At 44.2% G+C, this 15,611-nt stretch overlaps 1 protein-coding gene across 7 annotated transcripts in view; it reads left to right on the forward strand.

The window, feature by feature from the left end:
* The first annotated feature begins 1,191 nt into the window (after window positions 1–1,191).
* The window catches only part of RERE (arginine-glutamic acid dipeptide repeats), a 282,428-nt gene continuing 268,008 nt past the window's right edge, over window positions 1,192–15,611 (forward strand). For all 7 annotated transcript variants that reach the window (XM_063436525.1, XM_063436530.1, XM_063436528.1 and 4 more), the window contains exon 1: window positions 1,192–1,493. The gene's annotated coding sequence lies outside the window, so the exon portion shown is untranslated. The remainder of the gene's footprint in view (window positions 1,494–15,611) is intronic.

The following is a 15,611-nucleotide window of genomic DNA, read 5'->3' on the forward strand; positions in this document are numbered from 1 at the left end:
AGGCGTTGCAGTACATCAGTGGGCCCTCCATCAGTGGCACGCCATCTTGCGTTTAAATATTTCAGGCATTGCCGCTGTAATGTTGCCACGCGCCCTCAACACAGGATGGGGCTCCTGAAAGGTAGACCGGGACCATCACCCCGGTCCAAATGGGGGGAAAGGGGGGGAAAGGGGTGAACAGGGCACGTGCTGCGACCGGACCCAGGTGGCGCTGGAAAGAGATAAGTTTTTTTACATTTTCAGCCTGGGGCTGGGGACCTAAACTGTGATTTCCAAACTATATTGTCAGGAATGTAGTGTTCCTTTAAAGACACATAACCGTGAGTATTATTGCTGTGGTGCTCTGTTATACACTCAGACACACCAACAATGTGGAGCACCTACAAGAAAGGGACATTAGGATAAACATGAGGGACAGGAAATAGGGCCCAAAATAGGGACTGTCATTCCAAAATAGGGACATTTGGGAGGTATGGAAACGTGGTGGAGCGACGTCTGGGGTGCCAACGGCGGCTATCGCCGGTCTTTTATTATTGCCCAGAGGAAATTGTCCATCTTGGGAATTGTTCAGAAACACCTGGGGTTCCAAAATTAGCCTTCACTAGTCTTTTGGACTTTCCTAGGCTAGGTTTGGCTGAGCATCATGGGATTTGCATGGCAATAATGGAATTATATTATCAATTATTATATCAATATTACATTTATTACAATCACTATAAAAGATCCAATAAACTTTCCTTTATACTCAGACACTTTATTTTCATGCATTTATTATGTAACCCAGTGGAGGATGAATGGGGGAGGGGAGGGCGCAGGAACGCTCAGGTGTTCATAGTAACTTGCTGAACAACCCCCCCCCCAAAAAAAAACAGAAAAAAAACCCAAAACAAAACATCAGCAGCTATTGCTGGACTACATTTCCCGGCTCGCACCGCGCGCTTACGTCACGGATCCCCCGGATGTTCCTCTCTCTTTCAGTCTTTCTGCCCTTGCCATCCTTTTCTCTCATCTTTTATTTTTTTTTTCTTTCCCTTGCACTATAAAAAAAAAAAAAAAAAAAATCACATTGCCGCGCTCGCCTATTGGTCAAAGTTCCCCACTACGTCACTGGGAGGCTGGTGGAACGTCGCGCGTCGCCCAATGAGGCGGCGCTTTGCTGGAGAGTGGGCGGGGTTAGAGGGAGAGGAGGAGTCAGTTGGTAGAGACTCACACACACAGTGAGTGCTAAGCACCGGGAGAAGCCGGCCCTCCCCCTTTATCACAGCCCTAGCACTAGCACTACCCCCGGGGCTATGCTGGACTCCAGCTCCCTGTGATCCCCAGGCCTCAGGATACCAACCCCCAGGGGGGGACACCAGGCCCCTCAGCACCCCCAGATCTGACACCCTGCCCGGGCAAGAGGCAAGCCAGGCCGCCTCCAGCACCCAGCTTAGCCCTGCTTCCTGTGTGGCTCCCCTACCAGCCCACATTGATGGTGTAGGACATCCAGGGAGGTAAGTGTGGCCTGTGGGCAGTGTGAGGATCATGGGGTATGGATGGGGGGGCTCTAACCTACCTCACTACCCACAGACACCCACCCACAGGCCTGAGCTGGTATGGCAGCAGCAGCAGCTCAGTGGGGGGTTGGTGCTTATGGCTTTTAATTGCTGATTATTCCCTATTGTCCTAACAGGCAAAGCCTGCATTACTCTGTCAGGGAATATCCACTCAAGTGTAAATTGTCTGAAATTTAAGGAACAAAAAATAAATAAATAAATAGGTGGGGGGGTCTGTATTGGCTGCTATGGCCAGATTGGACAAATCCTTCCAAGTAAGCCATGTGTTCCTTTTTGTATTTTTTTTTTTTTAAATTTATTTTTTTCAGCCTTAATGTTTAAATTTACTTAGAATTCCTAGTATTTCGCACTTTTAACGGATAACATTCACAGGGTTATTCCGGAAAGTGTGAAATGTCACGAATGAATTGTGTTCAAATATTATTTATAAAGTGCCAACAAATTCTGTAGCGCTGTACAATACGGGGACTAACGTATGTATTTGCAACAAGGTGAGCTGGACGCACAGGAACAGAGAGTGTTGAGGGCCCTGCTCAGACAAGCTGATTTTAGGCTGTTATTGCCCGCTGTGGCCCGTAGCTGGCTTTTAGAATGTTTCCAGTTGGGCTGTTTTGATGTAAACATTTTAAAATCACCTTTTGTGTTGATTTTGGATTCTAAACAATTCACCCTTTAGGGATTAACCCCCTGTGTGTTTATCTTTTTCACTTAAACGAAACCTGCACCTCACATTCTTATGAAACATACGTAATAACTAGTTATATTGTGACTTTTTCCAAAAGGTGACTAGAATGGTGTGAGTAATACCAATTTGTTTTGTTAAGAATTAATTTTTGTCCCTTTCTTTATAGAGTTGAATGTTTTTATATTAAACACTCTAGTGTGGGAGAGAATTCTAGGAACCCTCATGGACCTCACCATTAACCTCATGACTAATCTACAAACACTTCTCAGCTTTGTAAACTTATGGGCTATCAGGGTTGATATTTCTGCATGCGGTTTGCCCTGCAGCGTTTCTGGTTATTGTATGGAACAATACTTTGTTTAATTTTTCTTTTCACGTCAACTAAAATGTCGAACAGTATGGCTGACAGTAGCAGGGGATACTTTTCACACTACAATGCGATCTCTCCAGACTTAGCCTAATTGCACTGTGGCTTTATTGCCGTATAACTGTGGTTTTAGTCGAAGGCAAGTGTGAGGTACATAATGGGTGTGCTTTGTTTTGGGTTATGTTACTGGATATATGTGAGAGGCAGAGACAGGAAGTTGATACACAAAGATCAAGCAGTGCCTTCTTCATTGTTCTCCTATGAGACTCCCTTGTCTCTCCCAGATTCTGTGCCAGGCCAAAATATTTACACTTAACAGGAAAGCCATCTGTACTCTTGCTTTACAGGGGTTCAGACTGGAGCATGTGGTACTGTTATTGGACTGTGGTCTTGTGTCCAGACCTCAGGGATCTTTTTTAATATCTGACTCTCTACACTTATTTGAAGGTCTAGCTATCGTTAATTAAACTCCGTGCCTTTTATTTACGCAAAATAGGACTGACTAAACTCTACTACTTTTAAGTGCAATGTCAAACCAAGAGTCAGGATTATGTGTAGTTTATTATTATTCTTGTACTTCACTATCTCAGTTGTATTGTTAAGCTGATAACATGATTTGTTTAACTGTTATACCGGTTATTTTATGCTAATGAAGGATTTATGTCAAAAGTTACGTGCGTATTACTAAGTTTGCAAGTATGTGCTCTCCAACTTTAACCAGTGATATTTACTTTATTTTGAGCGTTTTGTATTCCGTTTCAGTTGGTGAAATGACCTCTTAGCTGGTCGGACCATTTAGTTTTAACGGCTACTAAATAGCAATAATTTTTTGTATGTTTCGTGTGTATGCTCCATGGTCTTCCAGATGGCTTTAAATAATAATCCAATTAGTTTATTTATGCACTTTAGTTTTTTTTCTGACATTGTGGGTAAGGCAAGGGAAGGTGTGCCCAGCTTTGCTCAATGGTTTGTGTGTATTGTTTTAAGAAATAATGTAAAATTGTCATGTTTGGCTTTGCCTTGACCTTTTTTCGGTCTTTTTGCACGTGGTTGCACAAACGCTTGTCCGTTGTGAGTAGGGAGGAGAGGTCATGTGCAGGGCACGAACTTCCTTCTTTATATAAGATTGCAATAAGTAAGTGAGCTAATGACCTGGACACACTGGCATACTAAGTTTGCTTTATATTTTGATTGTGTTGAGGCCTTTCTTGGTTTGAGGCGTGTGCGGGATATGGGCTATAATGTATATTTTTCTTTTATCCTGGTTAAATGGATTGTGCTGTTACTGAAAATATTCTTTGTATGCATTGCTGATTTCTCATATTTAATCAAAATAACTGTTTATCTTTAAAGTGGTCCTCCGGCACAATAACCACTTCATATCTATGAAATTGTTTTGTTGCCTGAAGTCCTCTGGTGCCATACTACCTTTTAAGTGTTAGAAGTTTTCAAATGGTTCAATACTTAAAATGTGTTGGGTCTGCAGCTCTCCTTTTCTGCGAGAGGTTAGTGTGGAAACATTAGTGTGGGTTGTGAGAGAGGGACTCACAATAGTGATTGGCTTAGAGCAATAGCTGATTGTTTTAGCCTATCACTGGCTGCACGTTACAAGTAAATATAAGTATATTTCAATCTTTAAAGGAAAACCATAGGCACCCATACTGTTCATCTCAATTATGTGATCTGTGTACCATGAGACCTAACCCCCCCACCCCAGCAACCCTGCAGCTAAAAACATTGTTGCTTTGTAGGAAGTGCAATATTTTCATTGCAGGGGGTTAACCTTCTTCATACTGACAGCCGCTATAGGCGCTTCCACCAAAATAGTGGAACAAAACATCACTACGTTCAGATGATCTTAGAGAGGTAATTTGATTGGTGCAGCATGGAGTTTGACACTAGCCTCTCATCTTGATGATCTCAGCCAAGTAGGTAGAGATCCATGCTTGATACCAGCGCTGCAAGGGAGACATGGTAAGTAAAATCACCCTTTTAACCTTGACTGCGGGGACATGGTCACCTAAACAGTCACTAGGGCGCTGTAGTGTAAGGAATTCACACATCTGTATTCCTAATGCTATACTGTTCTTGTCTTCCTTCAACTCATGATGGGCAGCCAATGAAAGGCTGAGAGTGTTAGCTGACGCTCAGCTAATCACTGCCACCCTTTTGCTGCTTGCGTTAATTCTTCTGCATTAGTCTGGAGCAGAAGACGAAAGATGCAGACAAGTGCCTGGGAACACACCTTGGGTGTTTTAAACTAACGGTTTAACACTCAAAAGTAAGACGAAGGAACTCCAGGCACCACAACAGTTTCTTAGCAATTAAGTTGTCATGGTGCCCATAGTATCCCTTTAACTCTTCTGTTTACCACTGTTGGATGCAAATTACACGTGCCTCTGTTATATGTTGCTCATATGCTGATGGTGCTCAAATAAACTACTTTTGTCACATTTCTTCTTTGTTAATTTAACTTCTTATTACTTAAAGGGGGGGAGCCAGTTTGTTGGCAAATGGATAGGTGGGTATTCAAAGTTCAATGTGTACTGTCGGGAAGACTGGATGTAGTGTGGTGTCTGCCCAGCAGGACCAGGCTAAGTTGCCAAACATGCTAAAACGGTTTTATATCTTTTTTTTTTATTTTTTTAATTCTTTATTTTCTGTGCAAAATGTATTGATTTTACAAACTTTTGCCGCAATGGCCATAGCAAAAAATCAACGGTATAACATGGTACAGGTGAAGTATATTGAAGATACAGTTTGGCACATGTTTTTAGGTATGGCAGGGCTATTGGGTTGTAACGGTGTGTAGTCGCTATCTAAAAGGAGTGTGTGAGTCACTCCGTAGACGTTGTCACCACTATCTTGGCCTGGTCGTGTTGGTGTGCATTAAGCACCGGGTCTATTGAGACTGGTGTTCGTTTGTGTCCTCTACCAGGCAATATTCCTGGGGTATTTCCCCGTGTGTGGAACAGGGCTTAGTGTGTGTTCCTATGGAATGGTCGTGTAGGTTTCCGTCATGTGGTGACTCGCTAGGTGAGGTCTATTCGTGGGTGGTCTAGTTGTGTGTGTCAGGTCAGAGCTAAAAGGGGTATGGCTAAGATGAGTCCGTATATGCCTGTTGAGTAGCCTGTGGAGGCAGCCTATCTGTTCCGTCTGGTTGTGACTTTGCTAGTGTTAGGCATTAGTGAGTGCAGGACCGCTTGGGTGATATGTGGGCTCCATCAATTGCTATTCCCCTGTAACCCAGGGGCTGGGGGGGGGGGGGGGTAAGAGGGGTGTTCGAGCTCCGGAGTGTGTGGAACCCTTCCCTTGGTTGGGGTTTGGGCAGTCTGAGGTATTGTGGAATGTACTAAAGAACTAGTATTGTCCCGTTTTTCAACTGGGGTTGATTGAGGTTGGCTTCCAGTTAGGTCGTCGCTTCTTGTATTTCCCCGTGGTCAGGGGCTTCTCCGCTCCTCGCTGACCCTCGCCTGGGGCTTGAGGTTACATTTGTGTGTTGGTTCTTTAGTCCCAATGTGTTCAGCAGTGCCGGTCCTTCTGCAGGGTCCGAGATTTTGTAATGTTTTCCCTCTTTGGTTATCCATAAGGTCTGTGGTGTCGCCCACCGGTAGTTGATACCTGCTTCCTGGAGGGTTGCAGTGAGTGGTCTCATGGTCTTGCGCCAGATGAGTGTGTCTCTACTTAAGTCTTGGAATAGGGAAAGTTGGCAGTTTTCAAACTCGAAGGAGATTTGTCCTCGAAATGCTGCCATTAATCCTAGCTTGTCGGTCATAGTGCAGCAACGCAGGATAACATCTCGTGGTGCTGAGGTGGGGGCCTTGGGTGATTTTGCAATCCTATATACACCATCAAACTGAAATTGCTTGGCTTGCTTGGATGGCAGGATTGTTGCCACCAAGCGCCTGACGAAGTGGGGCAGCTCTCCAGCTGCAGGTTTTCTTGGACTCCCCGTAGTTTTATGTTTTTCCTCCTGCCCCTATCGTCTATTACATTGAGTTGTCTGGCCACCAGGGCCTGTGATGTTTTCCGGGTGAGAACAGTTTCCCCAAGGGTTTGTAGGTCCTGCTTCTGGTCTGCCAGGGCTGTTTCTGTTGCTTGTGTACGGGCTGTTACACACTGTACCTCTGCGGTGAGTACTGCCAGATCCTTCTCCCACATGCGTTTAAGGTTGTCCTGCAAGCTCGTGATCATTTCACGGATGTCGCTTTTGGAGGCAGGAGTGTGGTCTCCTGCCTTCGGCATTGCCTCCGGAGGGTGAGTAGTGTAGGGGAGAGAGTCTGTGTGGTCTGCTGTTCTCAGTATTGGTTTTGCAAGGGGAGTATTAGAGGGGAGGTTGTCTGTGTGGTCTCCCTCCAACAGACAGGCCGGTGGTGCCAGGTTTACCGGTGAAGGTGGGGTCTGCAGCATTAAGCTTATGTCCCTCTGCCTTTTCGGGTCGTGTGGGGGCTGCTTTTGCGATCTGCGCCCCATCTCACTTGCCTCAGTTATGTCGGAGTAGTCTGGTGTGTAATGCGGGCTGAATCCCCAAGCGAGTTCAGCCGCGTGTCCGCTCCCGGGGTAGGCCTTGGGGCCTCGTTTTCGGGTTTTTCTGCCCGGTCTTGGAAAAAAAGGGCATCTGTGGGCTCAGTTAGCTGCGTTGGAGCCGGTACTCTCGGTAGGATGTAAGATTTTTGCCGGGTTCTGAGTATTTTAGCCGATTTAGTCGTTTTTTTTTTTTCTCCGGAGCTCTGGAAAATGGCGACTTCTCCGTTCAGATTCCAAGCTCCGCCCCCACAGTTTTATATCTTAACCTGTTATAGCCCCAGAGCACGTCCTGCACCATAACGGTTACAGTTGGCTGTAGTTATGGTGCGTTGAGTGGCCTTCTTGTCTACACATGCGCTGGTTTATACTACAGATGGTATAGTAAATGCATTGGATTTTGTATGAATTTGCCTTTTTTCTTTTTTTTTTTTCCCTCAAGGAAGGGCACTTAATGATATTCAGACATTGAGCTGTCATTGTATTCCGATAGCTGTTGGGATGATAACTTGATGGCCTATTGTTGAAGATGCATGTCTATAGAATGAATCTGTGCAGTTCGCTAACACACCATTCACTTGTGTTTTTCTTCTTTTGCTGGATTAACACAGTCTGATGTCTTTGCCTATTCTGCAAATTCCACCTGCTATTATTATTATTACTACCACTTTTTCAACAGTATGAACATTTACCTACATAAAGTCTTCCATATCATGGTGGCCCAGTCTTTAAAGGAACCGTAAAGCTGCAGTCATCTCTACAAATACACGTGCTGTAGTGTCCATGTTCCTAGTAAAATGCAGGTTTACCCCTTCCCCGGTTGGGATAAAATCAATAATATAAAGGACTTTTTTTTTTTTTTTTTTTTTTTTTTAATTCTTTATTTATAGCGTGCAGGGGATTACAATCATGCATGGTGTGCCAAAATAGCACGATCAAGAGTATACATTATAGATTTTCATGGCTGGTTTAAACAAGCCTGCACATTTTATATTTAAGATAAACAAGTTAGACTAAGCATTTTTCATTTTTAAATGGTTCACATGCTGGTGTTGAGTATGTCAGTTTACGTTAAGTCGTACATTAGTTGGGTCATATCGATTAGAGTACAAAGTAAACATGCTTTCAACATTGTAATAGATGGCTGGAAACTACGGACAGGCTAATTAGAGCTGACTAACAGTTTCCGAGACGCTAGCCACGGGAGTTTTCTTAAGTAGAGTAAAGCAGGGGTTACTGTGCTAACAGTGTTGCCTAACAGACAGTAAACTCGTAGGCCGAGCTATATCTCCGTGCCGACATTCCTTACAAAACCAAGTAAGCAGTATGTGAGTGTTGCCGTCTAGACTGTGAGCAAGAAATTAGAGCACAGACCGTTCACTTACATTGTGGGAGCTGGCGACTAGTGAGACATGGAGAGGCGTGCGGGAACACATTTATGCTGTTAAACTTAAGACGTGTTTGATGTGGGTTGTATAGACCCGAGTGGGTATGCTGGTGTGTGGGTTGAAGCTTGCTGATGTGAGTCGTGTGTGTACTCTAAACTAATATCAAGACCAGTGGTTGTTTGACTAGCTGGTATGTCTTCATGAGATTAGTGAGTTGCAAGCTATCTGTGCTGTGGCTGAGTAGGTGCTGTACCTGCTAGTTATCAAGTTGCGAGGAGGCAAAACAAAGTTAAACACATTAGGGATGGGGACAAGCTGAGGGATGGGGACAAGCTGATAAATGAGTTAAGTGTGAGCGTGGTCATACACTGGTTTGTCGAATTAGTAGTATTGATAAAGTGTATTCCCCTCTCTAATGGTCTGGCAACGCATGTATAAGACTGCTGCAATGGGACAGTAGTTAGGCAAAGCAGGGCTCCGTGAAACAACAAATCAGGCATGCAAGACGTAAGTGTTCATTAAGTAGGAACCGAGCTCAGTTGCGGTAAAGAGAGTCTCTATAGCTGCAGTCCCCGGTTCTGCTAACAGCCGCACTTTGACACAGACTGTGTGGAGGAATTTTGCAGTGTCTCTGCCTTTGGGCCTGCAGGGGCACAGTCTCTGTCTGGGTCGGTCCTCTTCAGTCAGCCGATGCCGACTCGGAGAATTTGGCATATGGGCTCGGGACGGTGGTAGGGCGCGTGGTTTGATTGGCTTCTGTCTCCCAGGGAGGGTCTCCACATGGTCCTGTCCTCTGTACAGACCCGCTTGACATGCCGATTGACCTTGCTGTCTTCGGGAGTCTGTGGAAGCTGGGATGTGCTCCGTTGGTTGAGGGCTTTAGGTGCCGCCGAGCGGTTAGCGGGTCGGGCGTACTTCAGAGTCCCGTGTTGGCATGCACGAGGGCTGGTGTTGGCGTCCGCCATGTATGTCATTACCTGCCTCCTCGATCTCGCACCTCGCTTTCGCCTGCGGGCCCCTCTGGGGGCTTGCGGCGGGTCACTGCTCATTTGGCGCCGGGTGGCAGGGCGAATCCACGCCGCCATTGCTTTTGTCGCCTGCCTGTAGAGCCATCCCCTGGTGCAGAATTTGGTCCACAGACCGGTGCACAGCCGCTTGTAAAATTCCAGCGTGCAGTCAGGTGGACGAACAGGTAGGCTTTTAGTTATGGGTTGTGCTTGTGGCGCCATCTTGCTTGGGCCTCTACCGCCTCGTTGTCCTGTTAGTGTTGCCGTTTGGCCTTGTCACGCTTTGGGGGTGTTCGTCCCCCACGAGGACCGGGATCTCCCCCGCCGGTCCAGAGGGGGGGGTTGCAGGGCTGAGTTAATTTCTCGCGTGGAAGTGGGTCCTGTGCCGGGCGATCGGCCGCCTCCCCCAGGCTGCAGGTCTCACTTCAGTGTAGGCCGTGTGGCGGATTGGAGTGCTCGTGTGGCTTGTCGGTACACGTTTGGTACCGTTTTGGTCCTGGTGTGGTCCAGTATCCGTTTTTGGGCACCTTGGGCTATTGGCATGGGTCGTTTCTGTAGGTTTCTCGTTTTTATGCCCACTGATGCACTAGCTCTTAGGGAACACGTCCGGCCATCTTGGCTGTCAGGCCCCGCCCCCCGACTTACCGGTACTTTAACCAGCGTGCTACTTACCTCTCCTGATGTTCTCGACAATGGTTCAGTCCAACACTCCCCACAGAAGAGCATTTGGGATCTGATGCGCATACGCCGTGAGTGCTGTGTGCACATCCAAACTTCTCCATAGGATACCATTCTATCTAAGCTTTCCAATGGGGGCTTGCGCATCACATTACCACGTTTTAATCATTCCGTGCAGCAGAAGTGCCTCAGTATGATGGCTACTAGAGGTGGATGTAACCCTGCTATGTGAACATTGCAGTTTTACAACTAAAGGGCCATTGCACTCATGCCATCACTGAGATGAAGTGTCCTCTGTAAAGAGTGGCTTAAAGACTTTTTTTAAATGTACTAAAATTTTATCAATTGTTATATAGATTTTATAGTTGTCTGGAATTTAGCTTAACATGACCCATGATTTAGCAGTGGCTGGTAGAGCACTTTAAAATAAAAATGTTTTTTATTCTCCTTTTGGATAAATGCTGTGTTGCGGGCCACTTGGGGGGGAGAAAACGTGTTAAACCGCATTGTTTTCATCAAAGAACCCTGGTGAGCCTTAATCTGATTTCATGCATAGGTTCTCCACCCTGGGAAATGAGCATGGTTCAATTGTGAAGAATTTCTGATTCTTCTTTATCAGTCTCAATAAACAAACAAAAAAAAATGTCTTAGACTAGAACCAAGAATTTTATTGGAGCCAGCGCAGTAGAATTACAGCTGTAGGCTTGCATTCTACCTGGTGCACGGAATGTGTTATGTCTGTCTGCCACAGTATGCATTGAATTGCTAACCTGCTTAGTAGTATCGTTGGGAGGAGCCGTGGAAGTTGAAGTGTGAGAATCCGTATTTGCTTTATCTGTCTCTCAAGAATGTCACTTCTTCCAGTTTCCCATTCCTTCCTTTGCCCTCTATATCAATATTGTACATATTTTCCGTTGACTTCCTTTCCTGCTTGCGTTGACTCATTAACTGTGTCGGGGGCTGGAATAAATCCAGGCAATCAGCTGACAGCTCTGATTTTAAGTCATCATTGATGGTTTTAATACGTGTATTGAAATTAAGTATTTGCAGCACTAGATTGGGTGAAATCGCTAGCACAACCTTAAAATCCAAAGAGTGTTTGACAGCCAAGACGTGTGTGTGTGTGTGTGTGTTTTTTAAATATCTTGAGGAAGACCCTGTAGGGTCGAAACGTCGATCTGATGATGTAACCTTTTTTTGGAATAAATACCAATGTGATTATTTACAAAGACCTGAGAGTGCATCTCTTGTATAAGCTTAAACCTGCAGTGCGTTGCCAAATATTACACCGGCGATGGCTGATGTTACACCATATTTGTGTTGGTATTGGCACCACAGATTTAGGCTAGCTGAGCGTCATGGGAAAAGTCGTTCACAAACATGCGCATGCAAAGGGTAAGACTCGTTCTTTACACAGATTTTATAATCTCATCAACTATGACGGGTTTAATATTAAACTATAAAAGTATTTCATTCCATACCAGTTTTTACCAATTGATTACTTTCTGTGAAAAGATTGCTGTTTATTCATTTCAGAGGACCCCCCTTCTTTCTTTGAAGGGGGTAAAATATATTTCCATGTATTTTTACTTTTTGTGAACTGCATTTGGTATAACCCTGTAAACATGTTGCTATACAAATGTTTTTTCTTTCTTTCTTTTTTTTTTCTTTTTTAGATAACCACATTCATGTCATGCAGTTTTTGAGCAGTGGATAATTTATTAAATGCATTACAAAATCCCATCTATGCAGATAAATATAAGGAGTTCATTCTGATCAAGAGTTATCATAAAGTTAGCTCTTCTGGCACATATTTAGAGCCTTTGTACAGATCAGACAGAATCTAACACCATTTGTTCAGGAGCCAGTGTATGGTTCACTAGCTCTGGGTTTTGTTGAACTCCAATCAAGCATGGAGGAACTTTTTTATACAAAGTTGGGTTTATCTGACTCTGCTGGTTAGATAATGAAGTGTATCCTCTGCAGGTGGATTGCTTCAAATTCCTTTCTCTGTGTAGTCTCTTTCCCAACGGTGTATAGGTGGGGTTAATATCAGTACAACTTTCAGGATTATTCATTAGAGTGAGAATTGTGAGGCATTTAAAGGGACACTCCAGGCACCCAGACCACTTCTGCCCATTGGAGTGGTCTGGGTGACAACTCCCACTACCCTTAACCCTGCAAGTGTAATTATTGCAGTTTTTTATAAACTGCAATAATTACCTTGCAGGGTTAACTCCACCTCTAGTGGCTGTCTACTAGACAGCCACTAGAGGTCACTTCCTCCTTCATAGCACAGATAATCTGTGCTAGAGCGTCGCTGGACGTCCTCACGCTGTGTGAGGACCTCCAGCGTTGCTCATTTCCTCATAGGAAAGCACTGAAATTCCTTTTCAATGCTTTCCTATGGGGAGCGCTAATGCGCATGCGCGGCATTGCCGCGCTAATGCGCATGCACATTAGGTCTCCTCGGCCGGTGGGCGGGATCAGTCTCGCCCACCGGCCAACTGAGACAGTAGGAGGAGCGGCGTGAAGGAGGAGGCAGCGACGAGGGACATAGTCGCTGCCTCAGGTAAGTGACTGAAGGGGTTTTCACCCCTTCAGCAACTGGGGATTGGGGGGAGGGAGGGAGAGGGAACCTCCAGTGCCAGGAAAACGGATTGTTTTCCTTTAAGGTCGAAATAGCTGACTGGGCGATGTATTTCTTTTTTCCAGTTTGGCGATTGTGTGGCCATTAAATCTGACATTCACTTTGAACATCTAACAATTCTCATTTTAGTGAGTAACCTTGTTTTATTAGCATAGCCAGCTTCTGTTTTATGCATTTGGGTACACCAGGTATGAAGGTGCATCCATTGAGAAGCAGGTTAAATACTTGTATGATGATGTAATTGTAGTCCTTATGATGTTTTACCTCCTTATTATTAATTAATTTGCGAGTCTTCAGGTTTCATATCATGGATTTTGACAGATGATGAAGACTTGATCCAAAACACTGCGGACATATACCCTAGAGATGTCTGCTTTCATTGCACTATATAATATTTGTGGTAATTTTTCGGAGAAACGCTGTGAATACAAACATGGTACGGTTCAATCAAAAGTGCATCTAATCTCATTTTTATGAAAATTGCAATAAATTAAGTGACCAATTTCAGTTTTGTTTCATTATTTCTTAAAAGTTAAAAAATAAAATCTCTTTGACCAGTGACAAGTTTTAGGTATCTTGCCCCAACTCTGGTCTGTGTTGGCTGCATACAAATTGAAGGAAGTGTTGAGGAAGGGCAGTGTGTGATTATGATGTGACAGCATTGAGCAGTGGTTGCTGATTTTGCATTTTAGAGATAAATGTTCTTGTAGGCAGCCGATGGAGTGGGAAAAAAAAGTTGCATGCTGCTCTCATTCAAATATAGGGTACGTAAGAGCTGAGCACTTTACTCTTCAGGTTTTTAACCTCAAGGACCAATGCTGTTTTCATAATTGGGAACATAAACGTGGTGTGCTAGAACAGTAATACCTTACAAATTGGTGTCCGCTGGACACTGCCGAGCTCCTAAGGCTAAACAAGTAAATGGTTAAATGGCAGAAAAATACACATCTGGTCCAAAGTGATTAAACGAAAGAGATATTATCGGTTAAGATAACTGACCTTTGTGGTTTCTTTTTGCTCTAAGAATTGTATAGAACTTGCTGCTTTCTTTAACTTCCATTCATCTGTTGGAACTCTGCAGACAATGCACAACTATATGAAATTAAGCCTTGCGCTCAGACTCCCACCACTACTGGGCGGCATCAATGACTACAGTTCACATTAGCCAAAAATACATACAATAAAAGCCAAAGAAAAAAAGGTTACTTGCGCGCTATCCCAAATCCCTGTGCACATTTAAGTAACTGGAGGTTTTTTAGTATCACTCCAATGACTGTTCAGGTAGACAACTATGCCTTGGAAAGCAAACGATGATTGATACCAATCTGTGCAGTTCAACCTTCATTTAGATTATTCCATCAAATCCACCCCTGACTCGCATGTTCTGCTAGTCTAGATATTTGATCTGTTATCTACAATAGGCAGGACTCTTTATTTCAGTTTATTGCTGTTACTGTGCACTACGTGTTCATTTTCCATCCCTGCCTCTTTGTGTCTGCTTTTATGTTTGACTTGCAGTGTGTATTTCATTATTGGTTAGTTTAGCTTTGTTTGTTCTGTTCTGCATGTGTTTGTGTGATCTGTGTTCCAACAATGTGCCAAACAAAGATGCATTCTTTATTGATTGGTGCCTTCGATGGTTAAATCTGTGTGTCTTACACACATTTCTATTAAATTACTTAAATCTACTCTAGTAGCAAGGAGTTTGTGGTGGGAGGGTTAACCCCGGGCATTCTGGTACCACTTGTTTGGCTAGATGCTGATCAAGTGGAAAGCTATAGGTTAGCCATCATTATGCTGATGGCTTCACAATAAATCTGTATGTAAGAGAGTCTCTGGTAAAGTCCATTAAAATATAAATGTTTCTACACCTCAATATCAAAAAGTTTGTATGTCACCCCTGTGATGGACTGCCTGTCTGACCGGGTGCCTCCACCAATCGATGCTCCTAGTGCTCACCGAGGACTCCACCAGACACCATCAGCATCATAGTCCCCACTTCCAGTGTTACAGCTTGGCTGGGGTCTCTCCGTCCTCCACCCACCCTGGACCCAAGACCAGGATCCAGCTTCCAGTGGGGAAACCTCTCCAACTCCAGAGAGTATAGAAGGAACAGCTCTTATAAGAGCTAGTAATTTATAACCCAGGGGAGTATTTTGATATAACAATCCCCAGGGTATGTGTGTGTATATATATATATATATATAAAACAGCCGTTTCCCCGAAACACATGAGACGAGGCTCTATGTTGAGGGTAAGCAGGAACTTGTTTAATGGGAGCCACAGATGGTCTTATATGCAAGTCCCCATGCAAGTGGCACTCTCCCCTGGACCTGAGAGTAAACCACAGTATAGACAATTACATAATCACATTGGCTCTCCCACACATAATAGGTTAATCCCTCCTCTGTACCTGACAGATAATTGAGTCAAGCACTTATACTAAACTCTTTTTTATCTCCAAACACAAAACAAACATTTTTATAAAAAAACCCAAAATAACTTTAAAACATACAAAACACCCACAAATGTTACATCCCCTGATAGCCCTGATCTGGGTGACCAACATATCCAAAAACCACCCAGATCAGTTCAGGAATTTCCTGGAAGTCATTTATTTGTCCCATGGCCAAAATAGTTCCAGGGAATCGGGGCTTGCGGTCGGTCTAGTTCGGTAGTTTAAAAACGAATAAACGACAGAACATAGTCAATGTTCTTACCCTGGAGCTTGTTCCCCCTCATCCAGACGAACGATT

Source organism: Pelobates fuscus, chromosome 11 (genome assembly GCF_036172605.1).
Source record: "Pelobates fuscus isolate aPelFus1 chromosome 11, aPelFus1.pri, whole genome shotgun sequence".
Lineage (NCBI taxonomy): Eukaryota > Metazoa > Chordata > Amphibia > Anura > Pelobatidae > Pelobates > Pelobates fuscus.